General features: G+C 36.2%; 3 long non-coding RNA genes and 1 pseudogene across 3 annotated transcripts; 2 read left to right on the top strand and 2 right to left on the bottom strand.

Annotated features, from left to right (window-relative positions):
• Window positions 1–2,394: 2,394 nt before the first annotated feature.
• On the bottom strand, window positions 2,395–4,305 carry LOC139824071 (uncharacterized). The gene is made up of 2 exons (XR_011734995.1): window positions 3,437–4,305; window positions 2,395–3,347 (listed from the first exon to the last, which is right to left on the bottom strand). It is a non-coding gene; the product is annotated as an uncharacterized lncRNA (long non-coding RNA).
• Window positions 4,306–5,801: 1,496 nt separating this feature from the next.
• Window positions 5,802–6,917, top strand: LOC139824083 (uncharacterized). The gene is made up of 3 exons (XR_011735001.1): window positions 5,802–6,214; window positions 6,298–6,506; window positions 6,605–6,917. It is a non-coding gene; the product is annotated as an uncharacterized lncRNA (long non-coding RNA).
• A 4,556-nt stretch (window positions 6,918–11,473) lies between these two features.
• Window positions 11,474–12,100, top strand: LOC139824090 (uncharacterized; annotated as a pseudogene).
• Window positions 12,101–12,905: 805 nt separating this feature from the next.
• On the bottom strand, window positions 12,906–13,465 carry LOC139824065 (uncharacterized). Its single transcript, XR_011734994.1, has 2 exons — window positions 13,246–13,465; window positions 12,906–13,109 (listed from the first exon to the last, which is right to left on the bottom strand). It is a non-coding gene; the product is annotated as an uncharacterized lncRNA (long non-coding RNA).
• Window positions 13,466–14,383: the final 918 nt, after the last annotated feature.

The raw sequence follows: 14,383 nt of genomic DNA, 5'->3' as shown, positions 1-14,383 counted from the left end.
GTCCCGAATCACCTCCCGAAGTGGAGTAGGCGATTTTTCGGACACCCTGTATATTTAGAACTTTGATAAATATTACTTATTAAACATCCTTACATGTAGAAGCTTATTTAGAGTAAACTTATCGCTATGGAGCAGTGTTACGTGATGTGGGCGCTAACATTCGTATAACTGGACGGGCTACGGAGTAAAATGTCATTATCTCAGGCCAAATTAAGCCGCCTTCATTCTACGACAATAATCGGACTCTTCTTAAAGTATTAATTCACTCTATTAATAAACAGAATTTGTGATGCCGTTAATCGTTAGTGACAATCATTAATAGAATCTATTAATATCTATTAATCATTAATATTATTAATATCTATCAATGTATTAATTAATTATAATTATTTATTATTAATCACTAATCAATGTATCGCCATTAATACGCCAACAATATAATCTTAATAATAATTTATTATTATTAATAAAATCTGCGATAAACATAAATTCATATTAATTATATAACTCATTAGAAAATCTGACAATTTTTACGAATGTTAGCGCGCGTTATTATTATATTCGTGAAATAAACGATTAATTCTTAGCTAATTGGACACTATCGTGCTGACGAAGTTACGACAAAATTACAAGTATCAAATCGCCGTGTAGTGTGAACGAGTTGTACCTATGGCAGAGATAAAGCTTGTTTATTAGCAAAGATCTGAAGCATACTTCCATTTATCGACTTTTCGTTGATGTAACAACGAGCAAAGATGAATTCGAAGCTTAATCAATTACAATAAAAACGTGTGCTGGCGCTAAATATTTCAGTGATAATGCTCTATCAACTAAAATGTATTGCGACTAATGTACAGTATTATATGTACGATAAATTAATAAAGAGTGACTAATACTAAAATTTCAGTGCATTGCGGTGCACATCGAGCTCCAATCTCTCAGATATCTGTTGTCTCTGTAATTTACAAGTATGCAAGATGCTTCCGCGACGATAAGCATTTGATTTTGCTGTGTCTATACTGCGTGTATAGACTTTTTGACCACTATAGGAAAAGTGTTGATTAAGCAGTGACAGGATACCTGAGTTATGAAAATGTATGAGCACTAATTGTGTCTCTCATCTCGTAACGACACAAGTATATACTCATGGAGAAAAAAAATTAAAAAAACAAAATAGTTATCTCTTTTGCGTACATGTAATTGAATATGCTGGATAAAAAAAATATCTCGTCGAGTAAAAAAGTATAGATATTTTGTTTGCATTTAGTGCAATCAACTACAGTACAATCAACGAACAAAATGTATTTAATAATTTAGATGAAAATCGCGTTTAGTTTCTTAATTTTTGTGACAATTATATTACTGCGTTGTAATTTCACAACTGTACGTAACGGAATCATCTTGCATATTACATAAACCATCGCAACAAAATAGTATCATAGATTCTCTTTGCTTTTTTCCACCCTTTCTTTAAAAAGAAATACCCTATAAAACTTTCGTGTACATGGGATTTGTATGCGAGCCATTGAATACTATATTAATATTTTGTGTTTGTATGTGTATGTATGTGTGTGTGTGTGCGCGCGCGCGCACGTGCGTCTGAGCACGTGCTAATATTATTCAGATATAAATGTAAATGAGATCGTGTAAATAGTGAAGCATAAAATCACTCTAATCGTCTCACTGTTAGAGCAACTTCAATATTTATCTTATAAAAAAAGGCACGCGTGATGCATATTATAGACACAGGTACAGTAATATATATCTTGTACATAAACAAACAAATCTCACATGAGCAAAACACAGTTGCATATAAACAACATTATCACATCCACTTATTTATATGAATATTAGGAACTTTTGATATCTATATTTATCTTATTTAAAAAAAGGTACGCGTGATGCATATAGACGCAGGTACAGTGTAATATATATATATCTACCAAATACAATGTTGAATCCATATCACTGATGTTGAAGATTTTGACGTTCACGACGTTTATTTTCTGCTTTTTTCGATCGCCCCCACGGCGAAGCCACTCAGCGATTCGGTCTTCGACAGTTTTGATTTTTGTCCCTTCAAATGTGTTTACGTACAACATCTGAAAAAGTAGACTATGAGACGTGGTAACTTTTTTACGGCGAAGAACTTAACAAAAGTGTTATATGCCATGTACATACCAATTATGACATATGGAAACGTGAACTTGGAGATTTTTGGTTTGTTCTCAGCTCCGAGGGTCCAAACGACTTGTTGAGTTAAATCATCCGTCATAACTACTTTCATTGCATATTTAACGGCTTTTTGAACTGATTTTCCGCCGATGTCTTGAATTTTTTTCATCTAGAAAATATCAACAATTTAAACAACTTAATTAAATATTGACGAAACAATCCTGTATAGGAACTGAGTATCAAATCTTTTATTAGAAAGGAAGGAAAGAACGATGCCTTTATTGTTTATGAAATAATTCGATTATAATTTTATATAGAGTGAAATCAATATATTACATTCGGTTGCGCAAGAATGCAGCAATTAACGTTAATCTCAATTAGACAATGTCAGAGTATTTTTAAACAAAATCAAAGGAATGCACAATATACTAAAAAATCATTAACGTATGCAAAGAACGTAAATCATACAAGAATAATGCAGTAAATGATTATATTGAATGTTTGTCATTAATGATTGAAGTTTTCTTGTTATTCTTTATAAGATCTTTAATCTTTCTTTTATTAATCAAACTACTAAGTTCAAGTAATGTTTCAGCAGAGAACGTCGAATAAGAATATGATTTCTGAAATGAATGATTATGTTATAATAGTGTATTGTACTTCAATCATTATTGACCTGAATAAACTTATATATGTTAAATACAAACTAATATCGCAAATTGTTAGCAAATATATACAGAGAAAATACGCAAGAAATAGAATAATAATAATCGCGGTTAACAAATAAAGGAATATAGTTTCTTGAACAAAGAATTTCTACAATATTTACTATTCGTATAAAAGATAATAATATCTATATTGACTTTAGTCCAGCTTAGTACTCGCTATTTATTATGTTTAGGATACGCAATGTCGTACTTGTTTAACACGATATATCACGCTCAAATCACGCGATGTTTCACGCTTCAGATATTCCGTTGCCACGCGCCGAACACGTTATGCGTTATACAGATAGAAGCACGAATAGCCTTATACTATTCGTCTTCTGGAAGGTTCACGAAGGAACTGAGCTCTCGAGAAAAGGCCTTTCGATCGTATTAATTTATGCGTGCCACAATTGTATTACTTTATGCGCGCCACGATATGCAATCGTGAAAATCTCACGATATTCTCTGTAACCAATATCCTCTGATTAAGCTATATAAAGCCTGAATTTAATGTTAACCCAAGAACGGTTTTACCAAATAAATGATAAGGTTACCTTGCAATTAGCCAAAATTAGGCTTGTTCCAGAATAGGATAACTGGAATTCTCTCATCAGAGTATACTTATAAAGTATAAAGACGATGCAAGGGATCCTCGTCCTTCCAACAATATATCTCGGGATTAATGGCCGCCCTCGTCTTTATTATCGGAATTTCCTCGTTTTCCTTATCGGCAATCAGAAAGTCCAGAGACAAGGTTTTCGTCTTCTCCAATCAGCAATGTAGCTGTATATAACAGCTCTGCTTCCTCAGAAGCCGGGATATTAAGGATTCTACCAATATACAGAAGTAGCGTATCTACGCAATATCTAAGCAAAATGATATATGCTCACTCGTTGAGCGTCCGAAAAGAAGTGACGACGAGAACGTCGTTGTTTGCGCGGTAAAGTCCGGGAACGCCTGCGCGTCAGCGTTGCGCACGAATATAGAAAGAAACACGACACATGCGTTTAATTAGACGGATGTCTCGCAGCGCGACTACATCAGAAACGCTGCTCGATAGATAGCGCGCTTACGGGATGTCGATAACAAATAGATTAAACTATGGATAGCTCTCTGCTCATGGCTCTGTTTTACCCTAAGCTGCTTTGCCCGTCATTACCCTCAATGCAGAAAAATACTAGTTTTCTGAACAAATCCGATGTATCAGCACAGTTTCACAGTACTCGCATACGTACAAATTGATCTCGCATTTGTCCATTGTCTTTGAGATCACGATCGAATCTTTGTAATGCGTTAATATCGTTGAATATGGCATCTGGGGCAGAAGTGCATAATGACGGTCTGTACGCTCCACTGGGTTATCATTTCTTCGCACTACTTCCAGCAACTCATTTACTTTTTGTAGAATTAAATCCTCAAAACGCTTTCGATCCTCTCTACAATCATCTGAAAAATAATATAATTAAACATTTCAGCTTTTATTTTCTGTCAGTAAGTGCCTAATGTCTCATCGGGAAACATAGCTTCGATTTTCGTAAATAAAACCTTCATTGTACAATTTCATGTACTCTGTGAGAAATGCTTGTAGAAATTCAGCAGCGGATGAAGGCTTTTTACTTCCATGAAACGCTCCAATAACGAATGGTTCGACAAACTGAGTTCCAACAACTTTACCTAATATGGGCCACAACTGACTCTTAGAACTCTTTGATAGAGGTAGTCCATCGATATTAATGTTAATTTGGAGAATCACAGAAATTTCCGTGTCAACATTACGCTGCAGCAATACATTATAGTTTCTGTATCTCAACTGTTCCTTCAGTGCTCTGTCTAAGCCATATAATGAACATATATAAGTACATACCTCCAGCGAGAGCCCGTATATTAATTCTGTTTGGCGTGTCACATAATGTCCTGGCATCAAACAGAAGCTCAGGATGACCAAATTCTTTAACCCTCTCAAAAGATCGTTCACAAGGGATTGAGGTATTTTGTTTTAAATTGCCTAATGAGCAAGAAAATTTTGAAGATCAGTTATACTAGTGGGACGAGTGATAATCGATTGAGACTAATTCTCCATCTGGATATCTGTATTAGTCAGTGTCTGTCTTTCATTGATTAGTAAATTGAGATCATCTACGTCATCAAAAGCGTTCAAGATTATCAAAGAAATCATTAATTTGATGACAAACGTCATTGGAAATATTAGAAACACGAGCTGTTGGCGGTGAGCATAAAGGACTAGACGCAGCATTATTCGCTGCATTTGCTAAATAATCGAGATCCGTTTGCACAAGAGTGCGGATTCGTCGTTTTGCTGTCTTCGCGAGAGCTCAAGGAACGGTTTTCCACCGTCTCAACGGAGGTCCCATGGCATAATCTAATAATGTATCAATTAACCCTTCAACTATTAAATGGAATTAAAACACGGAATTAGATCAGTAATATTACTTTTTCTACTCACAACTTTTTCCAGATGTAGAGAAAATACTTTATTATATTATTTATTACTGCGTGTATAACTCGGTATAACCTGAAAAGTACACTGTGAATTATAGTCACGTACGCTTTATGATATATGCATATGTATATATATATATATATATATTAAAAATATAGAAAAAGCGAAAGTATATACTTACACGAGTATTAATTACACTTTATATATTTACGCACTTTTTGTCAAACAATTTGTCGCTTTGGAATAAAATACGTGCTAATACGTGCGACGCAATAAAATCTCGACTTCTAGATATTTCCATAATCAAGAAGATGTCGTAAAAATTATAACTTTCCTACATTGTTTTAATGACATCAATAACGCCACTACAACATGATATCTACCTGATGACATCTTTTGGACTACAACAGAAGGCAGAAACAGCGCTACCGATAGATACCTTTGGACACTTTTATGAAGATACTTTTGGATAACATTAAATTGATGACTTTTCGATGCCTTAAAACAGCCATCTATCGGATAAAGTAAAATGGTGACTTTAGGATAACAGGTTTTCCTCTCCATTAAGATGTCATAAAAAAGACATCATTCGGATAACAGTAAACGAGATATCGATTTAAAGGCATCCATTGGTCATCTTATGGTAAAATCATAAAGGCAACCTTAAAACGACAACTTATAGATACCTTTTTGACATTAATGCTACCTGGGATGTTGCAATATGTTTGAGACGGTTGTCCACAACAAGAATTGTTACAGAATGCCGTTACCAAACCGACATGGAAGCGAAATTGCTGCGCCAGATAGTTCTTGCAGGTATGGCGGATCTAAAAGAGGATCAGGATAAGGCCAAGTGGAAACATGCTTACAGGTTAAGTATGGTGTGTTATTAATTATCATCGATAATTAAGACCTATTGAATATGCGACCTCTCCATTCTGAACCATCTTTCAGAACACCATCAGAAATGGAGGAACCTGTATTCATGCATTCTTCGTGCGTTCTACGGAAAATCAGTCCGGAATAGGTGGTTTATAAAGAGGTGTACGAAACGAATAAGATGTATATATGCGAGGTGTCACGGCGATAAAACCCGAATGATTGCCGAAATTCGCTTCCATGCTATGCCATCTTAGTGAACCGTTGGTTGATCCACCGCCAAGGTATTTTTATCACAATTGTTGCTTTATAATGTTTTTCCTATTTATTTATAAAGATATTAATCTTCATTATGATCGAATATTATTATTCTCATTTATAGATGTAATCAAGGAACCGGGAAGATCGTTTGCCGCGTGTCTGGTACATTTGGAAAGGCCGGATGAGCACTACCATCGATGGATATAGAGCATCTGTGGACGGTGTCAAGTGGTTCGCGTATTTCTTCTTGGAGGGTCAAGTGTCCTTTACGGAAAGAAACTACAGCCAGTAAATATTACACTTGTGTAGTTACTACAAGACTCCCTGTAGTTATCACAGAAAGAAACACAATAATCTGTAGTTATTACACGCTGTAATTCCTTTAGTGCGTGAAATTCCTGTAATATGGAATACATGTCTAATCATAAAGTGTAAAATCCACTACACGTGTAATCCACTATATGTGTAATATACTACACGTATGGTAAGTGACTTGAGTAGTAGACTACACATGTAATCTACAAAATGTGTAATACACTTACTACACGCGTGTATTAAACGTAATGCTACCAGTAATCCATGAAATTTGAAATAGCGAGCCTTATCATACATGGAGGGGTAAAAACAACAGTGGTGTAAGTCAAATTTTTAAAAATATTTTCTCGTGTGCATAGATGCAATTTATATATTGTACAGATTGCATCTATGCACACGAGAAAAGATTTTTAAAAATTTGAGTTACGTGGTTTTTACCCCTCCATATATAGTATACTTTTACTTCAATGCAGCTATATATAAATTATTTCTATAAATATTGTTTGAAATTTATTAGATTTAATGTATCACTTTTTAACCACATTTTATTATTTTTTAATTTCATATTTTATAAGTAAATAAATATAAAAAAATATAAAGTATCAGTGTGTATTACAGGGTATTCGCCATTTTGACATCATATAAATATATTTTTTCTTATATGTATTATGTATTATATGTATTATATGTATTATATTATACACTACAAATTATTTTCCTATAATTCCACAGTGATATTACAGGCTATTATTATCCTGTAATATCGGCAAGATATTCACAAAAAAAAAATTCTACTGATAAGTGGGGAAATTTGTTTCTTAAGATGATTTTTGAAAAATTATATATTTGCGCTGGTTATGACATATGTAGACTATATATAACACTTACATCAAATTAAGAAAGTCTACCACGTAAGGCAGTTGGCTCACGATCCAGAGGTCCCGAATTCGAATCCCACCAAGGTAAGTGTGTTTTTCAATACAAGAAAATATTTATAATCATAGACTGCATCTTAAGAAACAAATTTAGTTATAAAATAATAATAGAATTTTGACAAAAAATAATTTTTTTTTATGCCGGGTGAATATCGGAAATCAGGTCCTCTAGTATTAAGAGGACTGCAATCTTAAGTTTAGTGTCTCATGGTTAGATGGTTCCTCTAGATTTTAAAATATCTTCTTGAGACCGTATTTCAGAGGAAAATCCTCTAAAATCAAGCGGGAGCCACTAAATGACAGAATACAGGCTATTTTCCTGTAATATTTTCCTGTAATCCGAGCGTATAGTACGAAAATATTACAGTATATTACAATACTTTAGAGTCTGTAATTTCGTGTAATACTTTATGTAGTTCCTGTAATATAATTTTCTGTAATCCGCTGTAGTTTTTCCTACCCTAAGCTGAAACGATTTGTTCCGTCGCTGCTGACGATACCTGGGAGCATCACCAAGTCATGGGTCTAAAATCGTTATTCTATCTCCTTTCGATTTCACGTTGATTCATCGAATAGATTACATCAATTCAATACGATTTTTTCAGGTTGATACCACGCACTCAAGCAATAGTACGACAAACGCTGCAGTCGCAGGGAGTCGTGTCCAAATACAAACTGCTAGAAATCTGGAATTTGGATGAAAAATGTGAGATTTTAATTTATAAAATAATATTTAGATATTATCATAGACTTCTACACAATACTAGACCGCTGACAGGCATCTCGGCTGTGATGCTTACCGCCATGTTGATTTTAGTCAAGATATGCTATACTACAGATTCTATACAAGTGGTTTTATACAAGATTTCTATACAATAGTCTGGCATATACAGAATGTCCAAAAGAAAGGGTTTAATACTACAGGAGTAGTGGTTCGATTTTGGCATTCAAGTACGCTACACGTTGAAGGCATGACTTTACAAACTTATTGATAACATGTACCAATATTTAACACAAAAACATTTGCCTGCTTCGTTAATGTATTGTATAACGAATGCAGATAAACACACATCATGAGCAACTGAACACCCGATAGTGACTTATTGTTAATTCAATATGGCCGCACCCTTCACTAACACTTGCACCTCGCACTCGCATCAGCTTTTTGGCAGTGCGTCCATAGATGTTAAGGGTCGACAGGAGTAACACTACCGACCTCTGTCGGGTTGCTTAGCTGCGAGTCCGTATTTTATTTATTATAAATTTTTTAAAAGCCAAAATGGAAAATCCGGCTCTGTACCAGCTTGCGGCTGATCTTACTGATTAAAACGAGCATAAGTGAAATGAGATTCGTTAATTAATTTGGCTAAAATTTGGGACAAACCGTTCCTAAGCAGCTTTGCAGCTCTAAGCAAGCCTGCAAAGCTGCTTAGGAACGGTTTGTCCCAAATTTTAGCCAAATTAATTAACGAATCTCATTTCACTTATGCTCATTTTAATCAGTAAGATCAGCCGCAAGCTGGTACAGAGCCGGATTTTCCATTTTGGCTTTTAAAAAATTTATAATAAATAAAATACGGACTCGCAGCTAAGCAACCCGACAGAGGTCGGTAGTGTTACTCCTGTCGACCCTTAATGGTCTAGTATAAAAGTCTGTGGATATTATATATTTATAATTTTAGTTCTGTTGTCAGCTTACAAGAAGTGGCTGCCGGAATCCGCGCACGCAGAAGTGGCACAGATATGACGGCACACAGTAGCCGCCTTTGTAATTAAGAATAAAACATTAGGATTGTAATTATACAGTTTTTTTAGATAATTAAATTATTTTATATATGAAAAAAATCGAAATGCATCAGTTTTAGCCCTCCATGCAGCAAGGGGTCGATTGTGTATCTTAAAATAATGAGGTAAAAATTACAAAACTGAGAAAATTCATTAGCGTATCTACGATTTTATTTATCAAAACCTAATAAAATCTGTTAACTTTTGTCATTTTCACCTCGTTTCAAGATACACAACCGACCTCCAGAGGTACGCGGCGGTTTATTTTATCGACTTTAAAAGTTGGCGGGAAGTCGACTTCTACCGAAACTGACTTGGCAGAGAAGTCGACTTTTTTAAGGACGAAAGTCGACTTGAAGTCGGCGAATGTCTCAAAAATGTCATGACGGAAAGTCGACTTTTAGTCGGCGTTTTTTGAGACATTCGCCGACTTCAAATCGACTTCAAGTCGACTTTCGTCCTTAAAAAAGTCAACTTCTTTGCCAAGTCAGTTTCGGTAGAAGTCGACTTAAAGTCGACTTTTTGCTCTTAGGGTACGCTAAAAGTAATATGCAAACTATTGAGATGGCGAATAAAACGAATATAAATGCTAATACAATGATTCGGAACTTGTCCGAATCCATAACGATATCTTAATCTTTTGCCTTCAGGCTTAAACTTTAATGGTAGGTGAATGACTGTTTTATCGTTTCTTTATTTGTAAAGGTATGTAATAATCAGTGTTTATTTTTATGTTTGACAGGTATACTGTGTGTGTACTTTTGGTGTGATCGGTGTAACTTATCTAATGTCTATGTCGTACCTTTTCGGTACCTCACATCCTAACTTCGTAGGTTTTCATGCACGATTACTTGTAAAGTGTTATACAAAAAGAAATAAAAATAAAAAATAAAAAAAATAACAATCTTTGTGGACTCGACATAATTATATGCCTATGCTTCGAATAAACTTATCATATAAAATAAAATGAAATAATCAAAGAGTTACTCTCGTTGAGTAAATACACGCCCTATAGGTTCGTGTAGGAGATGCGCTGCGATTCGGCTGCGTCTGGCTGCTGCTCCTGCTGCACCTCGGTCGTCCTGGGTTGAACCTCGGCTCGTTCGGACTGACCAGCGGGCTGAGTGCCCACCTCCAACAACCTGCTCACCTCCTCGTCAGCTCTCTGTGTTAATATCTCGGCTATCAGTCGGCTGTAAAGCCTCTTGCACAATGCCAAACAACAGGCAATAGGAACAGGAAATAACCAAAAAAATCGTAATTACAACCTAAAAAGTTTGAATGCTATGATTGGTTGGCAACAGGCAATAGGCACAAAATTTCCAACGTGACGGAAACTCTGTGTCTATTGCCTGTGTCACTGTTTATTCTGCATTTATACATGATTTCTGATTTCTATTCCCTGTTCCTATTGCCTGTTGCCTGGCATTGTGCAAGGGGCTTAAGCCTCGCACAGGCCGCTGCCAATGCCCTGCGTGTCCTGGCTGCACTCCACGGGCACCGGTGTCGCCGTTCTCTGCACCCTCTGCTCCCTACTCGCTTGTCCCTTGCTCTGTGACATGTCTGATGTCTCCAGGCTTGATTCGCGACTTTTCTGCGGAACGGACGATTTATCGTACGGTTCCATCGGTTGGGAGGATTTAGGCAGGATGCGAAAATGGAAAAGCCGGGGCATCAGAGCGTCCCGTCCGGCCTTGTCGACCTCCGCCACGGCTCCGTCGAAAGACTCTGCTTTCCGCTCGATGAAATCTCCTCGCTCCAGATTGTAACTGCACAATTAACGTGAGACGTTTTCTTCTCGTCGATACGCGCACTCAATCCGTCTTTTCTTCACTCTTTTTCTTTAGATGTCGATTATTTTCAAACACGCGAAACGAAACAATCAGGCAAAATCTCGATGAAAAGACGAATAACAACGGTTGCTACGGCCGGTGCTTCTCCGTTGCCGCCAAGAAGACTAGAGACCAGGAGACCGAACTCCAGTGGTGGGGGTGAGTCAAAATGTGGTCCGGCGCTGTTCGCAGTATGGTCGCCGGCCAATTCATGAACTACGCTACGTGCTGGATAAGTTCGAATCTTTACGTCGTTTGTTCTCTAGTCTTCTTGTTTGTTGCAAACCGTTTAAAACAAAGTGAAATCATGTCTAAAGTGTGTTGCATTGTGAATTGTGAGAGTAAATGTCCCAATTTGAATTCGAATAAAAGGACGCTATTTGGATTTCCGAAGGTAAGTGTATTTGATTGAAATAAAATGAATAACAATCATTTTCTCAAGAACATACAATCAGTTTGATTTTTTCACTTTTCAGGATTCTCATGAAAATCAAATCTGGATAGATAAGATTTCTCCGTTTTTGAGTAAGGGAAACGCTACTCGAAAATATTTACGTATTTGCGATAAACATTTCAAGGACAACGATGTTGAGCGGACTTTTCGAACTGTCCTTGAAAGATGGAACAATAAACGAAATACCACGTGAAAAATTTAAATTGAATCAAGGTAGTGTACCATGTATTTTCGATGTACATCAAGATAATTTTGAAGAAGAGTCCATGGATGCAGGAGACGAAAGTTATGTGTAAGTTGAAAATCGTTATAAATTATGCTTTGAAATATATTTGAGATATTCTCTACAAAAACTCACCAACGGCTATTTAAAGTTCCCGTCGGACGCTTTATTCAATCTCTTGATCGCTATTGAAGAGCAATTCTCAAGACAATGGTGCCGAGGAGCTGAATTGTTATTCTTTCCAGCGCATAGCAGAGAATATCCTCCTCGAGAGTTTTTTCCCGTTCATTGGATGTCAAGAACATAAGGGGAGCGTTGACAAAACGGGTGATTCATTATTATACATTAAGCAGAGCACATATTCTCAGTAAAACTTACAATAAAATATATGATGAGAAGAAAGTGGAGATGCAAAAACTCGAAAACAATCGAAACTTGGTGGAAAATCTGCAAAAAATAAAAAACGAGTGTTCAATAAAAAAAGACTGAATAAAAGTTATGTTATTAAGTTATAATATATATTTAAAGTTATGTAAAATAATATAAGGAGATAAATATAAAGGAAAAACCATAATTTTATTTAAAAAAAATTACATTGCATTTTACACATCCAATATCAATAAACATTTTTATGTACAATTTAGCTGTTCCGAGGAAGCTATTATCAATTTCATTACAAAAATTTATATGCTTTGAAAAACCAAGAGTTTTTCTCAATACAATTCAAACTTTCAACAATATCTCTCACTGATTCTGGCTCAGGTATTAGCCACTTTATATGGTTTTGTTTAAAATATATCTCTCCGTTCATGTTCGAATCAATGATCATATTTAATTTTATAGTATAATCATTCTCTGCTTTAGCAATATTATGCGTGATCTTGCACAACAAATCCCCAACTTTCATGTGGCAACTGAATGAGTTTTGCATTCTTTCGTAGATATTGAAATAGACAATTTTTGCATGTCTTTGCAATCCTGTAGTCGCCGTGTATTTCGCAACCTGCTTTTACGAATCTTTCCTCAATTTCTTCTCGATATTCGCCCATGGTTGCATCAATTACTTTTCCAGACTCAGTGCCCTATGCAAAAAAATTCAATTGATTATATTTCACAACACAGAATATCGTATTTTTTTTATCACTTGTTTTATCCAAAAAAAGTTTCCTATGTGAACTTCGTCGTTCCTAAGTATCATATATTATTATTAATACTTACGACATCAAAATTAAATTCAGTGTTTACATCTGCCAAGATGCCAAGCTGATTAGTTCTTGGTTATGTTGCACGAAGCTCTTGCACCATCTTGCACCGGAAATCCAGCACGCCGTAGTTCATGAATTGGCCGGCGACCATACTACGAACAGCGCCGGACCACATTTTGACTCACCCCCACCACTGAAATTTTAAGGAGTTCGGTCTCCTGGTCTCTAGTCTTCTTGGTTGCCGCGCTCGCTGACCGTCCGCCTCTCCCCGATTGCGCTCGTGATCTTGAGCCGGCGTTACGGCGCTTATTTCAAATCGTCGTACATTGACGATTTCGAAACAAATTCAAATTCGATATCGCCGGCACGATTACGGTGTTACTGTTTGTTTCGCGTACGCGCGTATGCGCGCGTTGTCGCACCTTACCTTGCGACCAGCGTGTGGCCGTTCAAACGTTAACGCGCGACCGCAATTCGCGCCGGCAGAAACGCCTAGTGTGAACAGGCTCGTTGATCTCAGTATCACTCCCTACCGTCAATATATCAAGATATAGGTTAACCTGTATGTAAACATTCGATCAAGCTATACTTAAAACTTGATCCGTTCATTCGTTATATGAGATCTCAACATCTCGAGTATTTTCGCAAATTGTCGCGTCGCGTAAGAGTCACAGTCGTATCTTGCTATCAAGTTAGCCCCCCCACCATCGCAAAAAAAATTCGCACCTATTTTAAAAAATTTAATGCTATTTATGTGCTAATTTGTTGCTCTAGTCCGGATTTTGTTGCTCAAGCCGTTTAGCAGGAAACGGCGATCGAAATGGGGGGGGCAGCTAGTCGTCAAGCTAGCCCCCCTCATACTAAAAAACACATATAGAGTGCTCAAATCCAAAAAAACAATATACTAAAATTTGTTGCTTTTTTGTTGCTTTAAGATAGCGTAAACAAATTTTCGAAATATAAGGTTTTGTAAACAATGCCACTAATAAATATTGCATCTTCGACAGTTATCTACGTCTTCAATGGCTAAAAACTAACTAAAAAAATTTGTTGCTCGGCTTTTTTCGGTCTTAAAATATTCTATGGACCGTGCCCTACCAGAATATGCAACACTAGATTTTTCGCCCGCGCTTCGCGCGGGCTCAAAATCT

The sequence above is a fragment of the Temnothorax longispinosus genome, unplaced genomic scaffold (assembly GCF_030848805.1).
Source record: "Temnothorax longispinosus isolate EJ_2023e unplaced genomic scaffold, Tlon_JGU_v1 HiC_scaffold_26, whole genome shotgun sequence".
Classification (NCBI taxonomy): Eukaryota; Metazoa; Arthropoda; class Insecta; order Hymenoptera; family Formicidae; genus Temnothorax; species Temnothorax longispinosus.
This window is presented reverse-complemented; position numbering and strand designations above follow the sequence as displayed.